Genomic DNA, 14,780 nt, shown 5'->3' with positions numbered 1-14,780 from the left:
TCCTATGATAACTGGGAATATTCTTGTGGGGTTTTTGCCTGCAAAATTAGTGTGCATGTAGCCAATAACATATTTTTGAAGTGCTGTTAATCTGCATCTCTAACTTGAAGTAAAGCATTGAAATCTTTTTGCAGGGGGTAGTTATTTTTAACCAAAGTGGAACTCTCTTCCACATCTGCTCATTTAGGGATAAAACTGGCCCATAGACTGCGTAGCTGTCAAAGGTCAGCATGAATGGGCATTTGCCTTATGATTAGAGGGAGGGGAATCCCTGAGTGGCAGAAAGCCAGCATCAGTATGTTGTATGTCCATGATCTCATGGCAATAACACCCCTAAGAAGAAATTGTAGCCAAAATAAAGGTAGCAACCCTTTCAGAGTTCCTGTCACCCCGTACTAACTGACTGGAGCAACTCAAAACTCTTCTGCTCACAGCAGAGCTAAGAAGCCCTTCTGCATGGCCATTTGTTAGGGAGAGTGCAAGATTCTTTGTGATCCCAAGATCAACTCTGTCCCTTTATTGTGTCCCAAGCATGAGCAGGTCAAAAAACAACTACTTTCAGCTTGAACAAAAATGCCACAATGCCATTAGGTGGGCTGTGCTTCATGCAAGCCCATCCCAGCTGGAAGGCATCCAAGACCCCCAGCATTCACAGCCCAAGTGGCTGCTCAGGATGGCCTGGCTCTCTGACACTTTGTCTCTCAAATGGGGCACTTGAATTTCCCACAGGCCTGCCCAGAATTTCTCCACTCCCACAGAGCACCAAATAGGTTGGTGATCTACCACCTTAACAGCGCTAAGTCTGGGGTTCTTTTCTGTTCAGTCTGGATGAAATCCAAACAAATTGCAGAGAAATCTAATATAGTTCAATAGATATTACACCAAAGCCCTTGGAACTTAACAGAAAAAAATTCTTACTCAGAATGATTGTTGACCTGCCTGTAGAATTCTCTTGCTAAAATGTTATTCCCTGTTAAATTTCATCAGATTCAGGAAGTTATTTTGAAGTTGCTATTTTCTACAGGAACTGATAGCACTTATTAATAACCACAAAGGTAATCATCAACAAGCAAAAGAATATAGATAGATATGCCAGCAGGAAAATAAGTCAAGCAAAATGAGGAATGGTTCATACGTCTTCTCTCAAACATTACTCCTACACCCGAATCATGTAGACCTTGGCCTGCACTCTCCCTCTAGGCACTTCTCAGCTGCCTCTGAATGTACCATGCTGTTAGGGGATGTGGAAGCAAACTGTTCATTCCCCTACACAGTCAATAGCTTATATTATTTAAAGAGCTTCCTTTTATGTACTTTCTCTAATCTGAAATTTCAATATTACAAGCTTGGCCAAGCTCAAGGCTCAAAATAGCACAAGACAACTACAGGTACTCTGAACATTGGACTTTCCTCATTATACTCACCTGCAACATGCACAAACCTGGCATGCCAGGATCTGCTCCAGATAAGAAAGGGTTGATCAACAGTAGATTTCACCTTTTGAAAATGGACAAAGAATCCACAAAACATGGTAAAGTAATAATTACACAAAAGTGGTGTGCAAATGATAATATCTGATTGAATACCTCCTTTACTGGAGATTCAAATACTATGGTAACAGACAAAAAGCCTAATATATTCTGACTAATCAGGATTGATGTTAATTAAAGACGAGTTCAAGATAATGACTTCTCATTACTATGTGATAGCTAGAAAGAGATTGTTCTACCTCTAGGTAAAATAAGCAATTAGATAACTTCTGTTTTTAAGGACTTCTTTTTTAAGAAGTCTTATCTCATTCCCTCTTCTTTTTCTGATGTCAAAATATTAATGTGTAGATGTCTGATTTTTATTGCTGCTCATTTAGATGGATGTTTTTTAGTGGTTCTCAGACTGCATTATTCTTTCACTTCAGTGGAATTATATTTCCCTGTTGCTATAAAGGGACCATAGATTATTGGTTAAAAAAAATTAAAAATGGAGACACTAAGAATAAACCCTTGGGTTACCACTGGAAAATACAATGTGAAGTAAAGGCAGAGCTGAATCCCTCATAGAAGTGGTAGAGCTTTCTTTAGAAAAGGGAAGAAAATTCTTTTTTTTCCTCCTAGTCATTTGACTGCCCTAATAGGTTTCTTGTTTCTGCAGATAGGAAAAGGCAGGAAGAAAAAAGGTATCTGAAAAATCATTGGCTTTCCTCCTAAAGCCACCAGCAGTGGTGGTTTCAGTATCATCACTTAAATTTCTCATTTATGAGGATAAAAGGAAAAAAACAGCCCCTCCAAATCCTACGTATTTGTGACCTGGCACCATAAAACTTCCTGGAAGGAAAACAAAACTGGCTTCACTTCAATGACAGACTGGTTCCACCAGACTTTTTCTTTTTTTCTATTTTTTCTCTCTTGGACCCTCAATTTTTTAAAAGTCCATGAACTGTAGGTATTAGGAAAAGCAGGCAGTGTCACCATGAACCTGTAGTCATCCTTCACCATTGAAGGACATTGATTTAAATCCTGCCTTTCCCCGTGCCATTCATCAGAACTCTACTGATACAAGGGTAGACCTGGAGTCACTCTCTGTGGAATTAAGTTGTGGTTCTTTTGAAAGAAGCCTCTAAAAAGGGTGGTTTGGTGATACTAGAGGTTTAAAAAATGCTTACACTGTGAAAGCATGTACAGTCATTAGAGCTGAGCAAACCAAATCAAACTCATTCTCATTGGAATGGAAGTTTCACTGGAAACCAGGCTTACAAATATTTTGGAAAATGCAGTTCAAGACTTGAACGGGCAGGATGAACTTTGAGAGAAGCTGTGCAGAATTTTCAATAAATACAGAGTTTCTTGTGGGGGAACAGTTTTAAAAAAAATACAAGGGTTTCCAGAGCACTGTTACTACACAGGATGCAGTGGCTTTGTTTAAGTGGTTCCTTTAAAACCTGAGATTTATTCAAGCCCAGAAATACCAGGTGATATTGAAGGTACATGGGTATTTATGAAATGAAGCCAAATATTGGCTGCTGCAGTGCACAAGAAAAACAAAAACAGCATAACGACAAGAAGTTGCCATACAGAACTTGCAAATGAAAAAGAACAATGAGTTTAACTACTCCTACCTGTTTTTATTCATATAAAACTGTTCCTTATGCTATGCCTTTCACTGTTTTATTTTGCTTTGCTGTAAGTGCTCCTAGAAAGCCCAAATAAGCAGAGCCTCATGAAGCCCATACCATCTATTACTAATGGTTGGAGAGCAACTGATTTAGAAACCACTAATTTGTTTAAGAATTAAATGAAGTGAAGCACCAAAACACTAATGGAAATGTAGTTTGTATTAACTGTGGAATTGCATTATTGTGTCTTTGAATATAGAATTTAGATTAGAATTAGGTGCACTCACAGACAAAAGGGAAGATATGTCTATGTTATCTGTAAGGATAGAAAAAGGAAACATTTGCATTAAAGAAATTAATGAGTTCACATTATATGACTGGGTTTCTGGTGTTCCAGGATACAACTCTGTGGAACTAAATAGCAAATATACTGTTCCCTAAAAGTAGAATTTGTTGCCATAATGGAATAAATGGAAAATGTTCCCTAACTACAGTCAACAGAAGGCCAATGGCGCACAGCTGAGACATTAATCACACATGAATTCTCCAGCCAGATCTTTGTAATATTTTGCAAAATTGGGCCATATTAGTTAGGTATAAATAACACTGTTTCAAATTAATTTCTGTGTTGCTTTTTAGCAAGGGCAGATGTGTAGACTATTCTAAATTAGATGATGTGATAGCTTTTTAAGTTCTGCAAGTTTAACTCATTTAAAGAAAATAGAAACTAGTGTGTGGGAGGCATTTGGTGACATACAGGGGTTCCCAAGCACTTGAGAAACTTAAAAATAATTTAATTATCCTCTATCGTGCTGGTTTCCCTCCTGAGCTCCTGGGAACTCTACAGTTACCATCTGTATTAATCTTAGAATATTTAAGACCCATGGCCAAGAAATCCTTGGTTTACTGTGAGATTTCTGTTTTAGTACATAAATTATTGCCATAGATTGAAAACCTAATAGAAGTCTTTTCAGCCTTCAACAATACATAGTACCAAGGAAAATTTATCAGCTTTGATGAGGAGGGGGCAGGTGTAAATTTTAGGTTACAGTCACTACTTGATTGGGAGAAAAAGTAATTAGTGCCATAGTCTGTGGTGAGAGCTTTAGAACAAATAAAAATAGTTGGCTTTAATGAAGAAGCTAAAGCAAGAGAAGGATACTTAGAAAAAGGTGAATTAAGAACCTGTTGGAAATCTCATTAGAGAAAAACAGGGTCAGAGAATGAAATGGAAATAGCTAATTACTTCTTTAAGTTATTTAAGAAAAAGATGAAATTATTTTCAGTGTATTTCTTTACGAAAGAGCTGATAAAGCAATATATCCCAATTTCAACAGTCTGTTTTGTTCATAATATGTTTTCCTTATCCAGATCAGGCCTTTCAGCAAAGGGCAGTAAATACCCTGATGCTTCTGTCTGACCACTTCTGACAAGACTCTGAATGTCAGCGAGTCCACTCTGCCTTGTGAGTGCATGGCGAGAAAGGAGCCATGGCTGCTCCATGTGAAGTACAGGGGGTGGAACTGCTTCATCACAGCAGCTGGTGGCAACTCCAGCCACACACTGCCAGTAAGAAAATGAGAACACCCTGACTGAGCTGTGATGTCCAAGGAGTTGTCTGGAGTTTGCAATTGGGGATTTTTCCTGGATAAGTGTTCTGAGTGATGGCTTCATACCCAGACATGTGATGTCATTCTGTCCAGTCGTGGGTTTAGACTATTTTTCCAAAGTTTATGAGCTTAACAATTTCTCTTTTTTCTTTTTTTTTTCCTTTGAGTACCTTTTTCTTTCTTTTTCCTCTCAGTTTTGGGTAAAAGGAATGACTCACCCTCCTTTTTCCTCGGGAATTTCTTCCTCAAGTGAAGCAAGTAGAACTAGAATCACCATTTTTTAAATAGGATATTGATAGAGATTTATTTAGAAGCAAACATGTTTTTCTCAACATTGTCACGAACATACCTTACAATTTCCCTTTTCACATTATTGCTCCCAAGAATTTCTTGGATGCATCAAGAGGTTGTTGAAAGCCCTGAAGCCAACAGCAAGGTTGGGCAGTAGACCACAGATGAACACCATTATAAAGGATTGTAAGTGAACTCTGGTGCTGGTCTCACAAACCAAGAAACAGAACACAACTACAGCCCTTATATCTATTTTATGTTTCCATGTGGCAATAAAACTTAGTGGATCTGAAAGCATCTAATGAAAGTTGTATAAAACTACACCTAATGTAGCTTGTGATCAGCCAAATATGCAGTAATGTGGTTGTTAAAATCAACAATAACCAATCAGAATTGGCAAAGAAGCAACTACATGGGGAAGGACTTGGGGGTCATACGTAGAAAAGAAACTATACCAAAATGTCTCATTACAGGGAAAATGTAATAGTGGAAGGAAAAGCAATAGGCCTTCAGCTTGACTTTGAGCTATGATTTTTTTTTTTTTAATGTAACAATCAGAATGGGAGTGAGGAAACAACTCTGTAATCACTGACATGATCCCAGGCAAACCGCTTTCCTTCTGAAGTTCTGGCGTTTCTACCAGTAAGATCTGAGAAACACCTGGAAATTTACAGGGCAAGGGCGTTACATATCACATCTAGATGATGCTGTTCAGAAGGGCTTGATCTATGGGCAGTATGTGATTCTTCATACATTGGTGTAGCTCGTTCTGAAATTAAAGATTAAACTAAAACCAGCAGCTCAGGTTTTAGTCTCTCAGAAATTTAAGGGTCAGGAAGCTCTAAATTTGAACATGCAACTGCAATTTAGAGACGGGGGAAACCTAAATGAAAAATAGATCCTTTGAATTAACAAGTAACATAGATGTCATATGGCTGTGATTTTGGCCTGCTGTTTAAGTCATACAGGGTGCAGAGTACTATCTGCTCTCCTAGGAATTAGTTGTCAAATTACATTAAAGATATTCTCCAATATTTTATGATGGAAAGATTTGCCAGACTTCTCTCTACTTTCATCCTTTAGTTTTGACCATCTTCAACAACTTTCAGCTTTTAGAGGAACAGGGAAGACATTTTGAAATGTTGATACTTGCATTTCTCTGTCAAAGCCTTGCAGTGCTGAGCAGGAGTAGTATCACAGAGCTCTTCCCTTGTCCTCTCCTGCTGTACTTTCTGAATTGCATGGGGACCGACCAGCTGCTGCTATCAAATGTCCCCCTACTAAGGGGGTCCACTACCATTCAGGAAAGATGAGGGAAATTAAGGTATAGGACCTGGAAGCTGTCTGCATCAGGGCCCTGCATTATCCCTTGCTTTGGTCCTGTGCCAGCCACACTGCACAGCTGATGTCTGCCTGTGGCTGCAAGATGCTGGATGTGTTTACAGAAGCATCTCTTCCAAACCCTTGTCACGCAGGGCTGCTGAGCAAGACTGAAAGAAAAGGTGAGTCTGACTGTTGCCAACCAGAGTCCAATATGGAAAAAAACTCCAGAGGAAATTTCTAAAGGGTGGTGAAAAGGAAGGAATGAATGAATGAATGAATGAATGAATGAATGAATGAATTTACGGTTTTGCTCCTGTTGCTGAAGTTATGACTCCCTCCCCCCCCCCCAATCTTAGTCTCTGGGTGTACTTTGGGAATTCAGCAGTCCATTTATCCAGCTGAATTAAATTGTTAAGCTCTGCTGATTTCAGGAAAATCAATGAAGATATGACAATTTGCCTTGGCTGGTGAGATGGCCTGGGATACCACTTGCGGTGCCAAGTGGGAACTTTGCTGACAAAGAGCTGTCAGTATCGCATAGTACTGCAAGATTTGTTGCATGTCACTTAAAGAGATGGTAGGGGGAAAAGGAGACACCAAAAAGTAGCGGGTGTGGGCAGAAAGCCAGAAGCAGCTCTTTTCAATGCCATATCCGTTAAAAGAAAAGGGGAAAAACCATCTGTGGCAGCTAAATTGGTATAATAAAGTCAGCAGATGAAAGCAAAAAGATCAGAAGAAAAGAAACACAAAGCAGAAAAATGTAACTGAAGAAGTTTAAATGTGCTTTTTATTTCCGTAAGTTTGCAACAGAATAGGAGGTAGAGGAAAACATTTTATTAAAAAAATATAAAGAATTGAGACTGTTTCCTCCTCATGCAAGGAATTGCTCACAGAAGGAAGCTAGGGTTTAGTACAGGGTTTTCCTCTGCACACCCAGCTGTGAGGGAAAGATCCCATCACAAGTGAGACCAGGGCATGGTTGGTGCTGGAAAATCCCCAAGGAGGTTCCATGATTTCCAGTAGTTCTGGAGTTTTGTTGTCTTTATGGTGATATTTTTTTAAATGAGCTTCCAAATACTTTTGGGAACAACTTCAGGGCACATTTCATAAACGTGTTGATCCTCGTGTCCTGGCAGAATCCCAGTTTGGGTACTTGCATCTGCATTGGGCAATAATTGCATCTACATAGCTCAGCTAGGGATATCATCCAGTGCACAGGAAGAATCCTGCATGCAAGCCACTGACCTCAGCTTCAAAAACAGCCATCAAGCCTGTGTATTCTCAAAGGGTGTAATTTTTACCCCAGCAGTGGTAAAATCAGGTTGACTGTGTTGCAATGGGCTAATCACTAAAAGTACTCACTTTGCAGAGTACTTTTACATTCTTCAGGATAACAGAGTTGCAGAAATATATGCTGTTTCACAATGACAAGAGTAGAGTGCATGTGTTAGGGAAGGTAAAGGAAAGAGAAGTAGGAAAGGTTAAAGCTACAGAAGAGACACTGAAAGAAAAATGACAAGGGAAAAAATTCATTGCACACATTCAATGTCACATTCAAGCTACTACAAATAGTCTGTGATATTGCTCTTACAAAAAAAATGACTGAAGGCTCACATAAAATTTAGTTTTTCTATTTTATTTTAAGGTCTTTAATATACTACTATGCATTGCACTTAAAATACAGAAGCAGATCTTTGCTTGCTATTTCTCAAATACAAGTAATGCTTGATGGCTGTTGTGAAATTCCAGTATGTATTTTTATAAAAGGCGACATTTGAATGCACAATACCTCACTGAAGTTCAGTCCAGCTAGCACTGAGATTTTTTCAAAGTATTTGTAAATATACCAGGTATCAATATAACATGTTTATTCATATTACTGTGGAGGAAATGCACTTATTTATGAAACATTGGGAGTTTGCTTATAAATAGCTAATTGTATTTTCACAACTGACATCATCAATAGAAAAGATACATCATGGCCAGTAGAACTGGTACTACTCCAATCACTGTCAGTTTAATTCACGGATCACTGACAAGCTGATGTATAATTGCAAAAGAAATATAAGGAACACAGAAGTAATAAATTCTGAACAAAAGTTGTTCCAAAAAAGTGTGTATTGCATAGGACACTTTTTTTGGGAGGACTGCTGAAGAACAGGACTGTAAAAGAAGATAACTCGGTAAAATACAGTTTTGATGCATGATTATTTGCAATTATTACAATGCCAGAACCAGGCATCTCCTCTTGTAGTGTAAAGAAGTCCAAATAACAAAAGCCCCTGAATATAAATAGACTATTTGTACTTAATTCATTTAAGCCTAGCCTACCTGTCTTATTTGGTTTCAGAAAATGGAACCAGCCTCCCAGAGCAGTCACATGCTTTCTCTATAGCGACTTTAGCCACTTATCTATTGTTTAAAAGAAAGAAGGGGCAGATCAACTCATATTTCTCCCCTTTTATCACTGTGCTATAAAATGTAAGTGATGCATGTGTTTTTGTTTTTCATGACTACGCATCGAGCACCCCTAACCTCATCAGATGAGAAAAAATCTGCTTTGTGGATCTTGTTGTGCTGCATGGGCCAGAAGAAGCTTCTGGGTAAGTCAGCTCTGACAAGACTGAGGAAGCCTTGGATGTGTGGAAGACCTTTGGAGAGCCTGAATTGCTGTCAGACAGGATTGTATGTACTCGAGAACACCAAGTATCTACACATTTTGAAGGTTTAGCATTCAAAAATTTTTTGATCCGGGCCTAATTAGCCTAATTATAAAGAGCAGAGATATAGAAAGGATCCTAATTCAATAGGCTGAGCAATGCTCACTTAAGATCAAGCCTTTGATACAGTATGCATAGTCATAGACCCAAATGCATTCTGCCTAATTGTAAATAATGCAGTCTCCATGTTCAATAAAGAATGGTAAGTAGGCACTCTCAGAGATAATCCATGCCTTAATGGGGCTCATTTATGCTCTGGAGGTGCCCACGGCCTTGGGCAAGAGGAGATTCCTTTATATTTATATACTTAAAGTACTTAGGTGAGACTCAAGCCACACTTTAAAGCCAGAAGGAAGAACTGTGCTCAGCCAGTGGACCTCCAGTGCAGCCTCAGCCACAGAATTTCACCAAGTATCATCACTTCAGTGCCAAGGCTTCCTCTGGAACTGAAGCTTATCTCTCAAAAAGATCAGCTGGAGAAACTGCCTATTGAAAACCAGGATATTCGGTTTTATTACTATAGCTCCAGCATATTTCCTAAAATTGTTGGAATGCCAGATGCCACTTTGGTGAACTCCAGATGGCGGAACTTTAATCAGTAGTGAGATGTGATTTACTAGAAATGCTCCTCTACAGCAAAAGTAGATCTCGGGCTTCTTTTTTTGAAGTATTTTGGGTTGCTCTTCAGACCATGTATTTAAAGTTTAGTTACTGTACAGATTTATGATAAGTATCATTACTGTAAAAAGTACCACAGATCTAAATACTGCTTGCAGTGTGCTGTGGTGAGAAGTACAAATCTTTATCATGTGGGTTACCTTAGAATCCAGAACATCAGACATCAAACTTTTTTTTAGCCTGAAAGCCTACTTTTGCTTAGTGTTCGCAATAAAATGCTTTCCTTCACATCTAAATGTCAGGGTATTGTTTCACATGACAACAGCATGGCTAGTTTTAAACATTTGCATGAGGACCAGGTTCTCTTGTTTGCTTGTTTTTGTGCTGCCTGTAGCTTCCAGCTGGGGTTCCTCCATTGATGAGAGAGCATAAAATCAAAGGCAACTCTGCATATTTCCCCTTTCCAGCCCACTCACAGGAGCAAAGCAGTGGGCAGCAGCCAGAAAATGATACACTGCTATCCCCATCTATCCTATATTCTCTGTGATCACATCTATCATCTTTATTCAAAGAGACTGAGTTGCTGGAAGGAACCCAAAAGATTTGACTGCATTCTGTTGTGGAAGCCTTTTATACCCCTTCTTTCAGCTAGAAGTGCAACCTGATAATGATATGTCCTATTTCCTCTGTGGGCCTCAGGAATAACACGACTTTTGTGTCATATAGAAAGATAAAGTGGAAGGCTGCAGAGAGCTGGTGTGGTTCCCTGATTATGCCTACACAAAGCCTATTTCTTTAACCACAATTGCTCATTTTTTATATTTTTTTAACTTATAAATCTGTGTGAACATGGTCCAGAAGGTACAAGTGGTGAGAATTTTAACATTAACTGTGAAAATAACCATAAATAATTTGGGGCTGAAGGATATGTTTACAGCAAAGAAATCATATTCTACAGCTCAAAAAGGCATAAATATGCAAAGCCAAAGCCAAATCCATCCTTAGAGCAGGTAGAACTTGAAGCACCCTGGAGTTACTCCCAATATAAATTCCAGTGCTCATACTTTTGCTTTCACAGGCTGCATCTGCTGTGCAGTGCTGGTTGTATTGTGATTCGTTCACCTTTCAAGTCCATTAAGCAGTGAACATGGGGGCTGATGTGAAGCCCAGGTGCCCAAACACCTGGCCTGTTTTTCAAATGGGTCCTCAGCTCACTGCTGCCATAGTTGCCCAGGGTATCAACAACACCAGTTTTAGTGCAGGATTAGACAAGGCCACGGAACAACCCATTACCAGAAGCAGCTGCGGTACCAGCTGCAGATGTCTGGCATAGATTTTTGGAGAGACTAGGAGGCACTACATCAGAGGCCTGCTGTGCTGCTAACCTCATTTCCCCTCCAGGCACACTGAAGTTGCGTCCCCACTTGACAGAACACCTTTAAAAACCAGCTAGGTTAGAAATATAGCTGAGGTCAACTCATCATACTCAAGGGTTAAAAGAAATTGATTCCCCCATTTCTCTCCCTCTTCATTTCTCTTGGATAAATAATAAGTCCTGTTACAGAGAGAAATTTGGCATATTGATTTGGTCTTACCCAATTTTTGTTTTTGCTCCCCCTCAGTTATGGGGGTCAATGAGCAGAAAATACATTGAAAGAAGCAGCAGAGCAGAGAATGATCAGGTCAGGTGAACACTATTTGGACTGAACTCTCTCTGTCTCTTCCTCTCTACCAACAAAATCATATGAGATTTTTCATCCTCAAAGATCTCATTCCTGAGTGCCTTGTAAAACTTGACCTGCCTCTATAAGAATGACTGCATGCTGTGCTGAAACACAGCTCCTCTGGGACTGCAAAGTGCTGCCTGACAGGGGGTATATTACAACAGTAATAAAGCTGAAATTAATACTGGGTTGTCTGAGGTGTTCCAGGAGGCACTTGGGTCAAGATTTTGGGACTGAATCCCCATTCAAGCAAAAAGGTTGATGGGATATTATGGACAAGGTGAGATTAGTTTTACATCTCATCTGAAGGGTGGCATCAGTCCCATCCTTTTTCAGGGTATAATGAAGTTCGTTCAGTACTCACTAATAATTGCTGATATCTTAATTCTGCCAGGATCTGCAATTTTTTTAAGGCTTTCTTGGAAGTTAGTGATTCTAGCACTAGCCCTTCTCCAGTTACCCTTTGCACATTGATAAAATCAGCTTTCAGTAACAATAGGGTAAAAGTGCAGTTTCTCTGTGCTGTGTATCTTCTGCTACTACACCCGTAACCAACCATTTATCACATAATCAGATCCTTGCTGAACTATATGCCATCTGTGATAAAATGAATGATGAATAAATTCAGAATGTAATTTCAGCTAGTCTATTTTTTGGTCATATTTTGTTCCTAGTAGATTTGAGTCTTTTTGATCTTGTGAAAAATAGCTGCATTTGAAGTAAAAATGTGGGTTTTTTTCTAGATAATGAACTATGCCATCTTCTATTTCTTTTGGAATTCAATAGAAACTGTTTGGTATATCAAGACATTTCCTACATCCTTATTTATTTTTTCTTCCTTTCAGACCATACCCTTTGATATAGCTAAGCTCCAATCTTTACTCATATCTCCTGGCTCCAGGAACTCTTCTTTGATTTTCATTGTCCTCTGTGTGGAAGTAACCCTCGCTATCAAGCATTACATTTAGTTTTCCACTCATGTAGCTACGGGCTAAAAAATTACACCAATTTCTAGAGGCTTTCTGAGCTAAGTGAATTTGGCTCAATATTTCTCAGCTATCAGCCCTTTCATTATTGTTAGGGAATGCTTCAGTGATATTTATTTGTCATTCTAGTAGTGCAAGTTCTCTTGCTTTGACATTGAGACTTTGAAACCTGAATTCCTGACAAAGTAGAACTTCCTTCAGAAAAAGCCTAATTAAAATGACCCTTGGTCACTTGCAACTCCTGAAGACATCTCCAATGGATGTCTGGTTTTGTTGTATGTCAGCTTTCAGCAGAGGAAGAGTGTTGGGTTTACTCACCATGTAGTGCAAGGGGACGCATTTCAAAGCTTCTTGGGTACAGGGGTGTCTCTGTGAGCCCTGGGAAAGATGCAGACTGCTTCTTTCCCATGGCGTGGCCACTGAGCTTTGCGCAGCAGCTTATAAAACATTTTCTGCAGCTTTTTTAATGAACCGACGTGCGTGTTTTACCTATATTGTGTGCACAGCCATAAACATTGTTTTTCCTAAACAGTGTTTTGGCAGAAGTGAACAGCATCAGATGGAGACTTGAAATGGTTGACAGAATTCCCTGGGGCAGCAACAGCAGATGTGGAGAGGCAGAAATTTCAGCAAGACACATAGGAAGACGGGGCAAGCACTTTTGGGAAAACAGAGGCAGTCTGAGCTAACCAGGGGAGCCAGAGATGGATACAGTTTCTTAACAGAGGGGAACCCTCCTGTGAGTTTCCTGCAGTTGTCCTTAGCTTCAATAACTCTTGGCATTTCTGTTGGGTTCTGTCATCTTGATCTGTTCCCTCATTAAGTCCTCAACTGCTTCTGCTTTTCCCTAGGCCTTCGCATTTACTTCCCATCAATATTTTCATTTCTGTTTTTCCTCAGCATAGGATCCTCCCACCACATTCCTTCTACCTCTGATTTTCCCTGTTGCTACTGTTGCTGTACTTTCTTGTGTAGTTCCTGTCTTTTCTTCTCAATGCCTCATCACATTTTTGCCTTGTTAAAGTGGGGTAGTGACACTGTTCATGACAGTGCTACTGTCTCAACCCCCTTAGGACTGATGGAAGCCCAGAGAGCCCTTTGGTGCCTGTTTTGAGCTTCAGTATGAACGCATGCACTTGTTGGAAGCCCAGTCAGATAAGATGTATACAGGGAGCAGGTAAGAGCTGCCGGAGGGAGAGCAGGAGGAGTGAGCATCCTCCTGAGTGCCAAACTAGGTGCTTAATCATTGCCAGGTCTTCACTAGGCTTTGAACATAGGACTCCAGGTAGCTCTAGCTTTGGTCACACTCTCAGTGAATAGTCGTTGGTGGTGAAGATGGACAGACAGCTCCACTGTGGTTGTATCACACAAAAGATGTAGAGATTATACAACCTGTCATGTTGAAGCCATTCTTCTATAACACAAAATAGCAGAAAAGGTGCTATATCACTCCCTGCCCTCTTGAGTACAGAGCAAGACTTTAAAGAACTGGTTAGGGCAATCCATAAACTGTTTGTACTTCATGAAGGTGAGCCTCAGACAAAGCATTTTGCAAGCATTAAACGCAACTCACTGGCAACTTAGGCTGCCAGTACAAGCTGTGCTAAGGCAGAAGAGCTGAACCCAAGCCAAAAGATAAAGACATCACTGTCTGATCAGCCAATGTACCATGTGCTGGTGAAAATATCTCCTGAGGTGTTTCCCCCCAGACTTTGCTTGAAGAGAGTGAGCTGTTTTCTGCCATTGCATGACATCTTGCACTACATGTCTAAGTTGTGACTCCCGAGATTTTTCATCATGATGCTTCTTACACAGTATGTGACTGCCTGTAAACTGCACCTTAGAAAAGACACATTCAGTGGTGTGAGCTCTCCAGATTTATTAGATTTAACTCCTACACCAGCAAAACATATTCTACAGGCAAGTTAGGAGAGTAACTTGGTGCTAGATATCTAGCTATTGGCCAGCTAGATATGCTGAAAGATGGTGTGCTCTTCAACCGACCTATGTCAGAAATGCCCTGAGTAGATCACTTGGTTATAATTCTGCACCATCATAGAGAAGTTTAGAAAGGAGCAAAAGGCAGTCTAATCCATCCTGTGATCATAAAGGGAGATGAACTGTAAGTAATCAATCATATAGGTTGGGGGGTTTTTTCCATGTCTAGTCTGTAAGAGGTTAGAAAGTATAATATTGGCTTGTTACCTGGTGTTTTAACAGATATATGTTTGATTTTTCTGATAGAGAGTGGGTGCTAGTTTAGGATGATGTATTTTTTTATATTTTTACAAGAAACTAAGATGAATATTTTAAAAAAAAGGTAAAATTTTAAGGCAGCATCATAATAAAAAAAAACCTTATCTAAAACTAAGACAACTGCTTCACAGATTACAGTTACA

Source organism: Corvus cornix, chromosome 1, assembly GCF_000738735.6.
Source record: "Corvus cornix cornix isolate S_Up_H32 chromosome 1, ASM73873v5, whole genome shotgun sequence".
NCBI classification, from domain to species: domain Eukaryota; kingdom Metazoa; phylum Chordata; class Aves; order Passeriformes; family Corvidae; genus Corvus; species Corvus cornix.
This window is presented reverse-complemented; position numbering follows the sequence as displayed.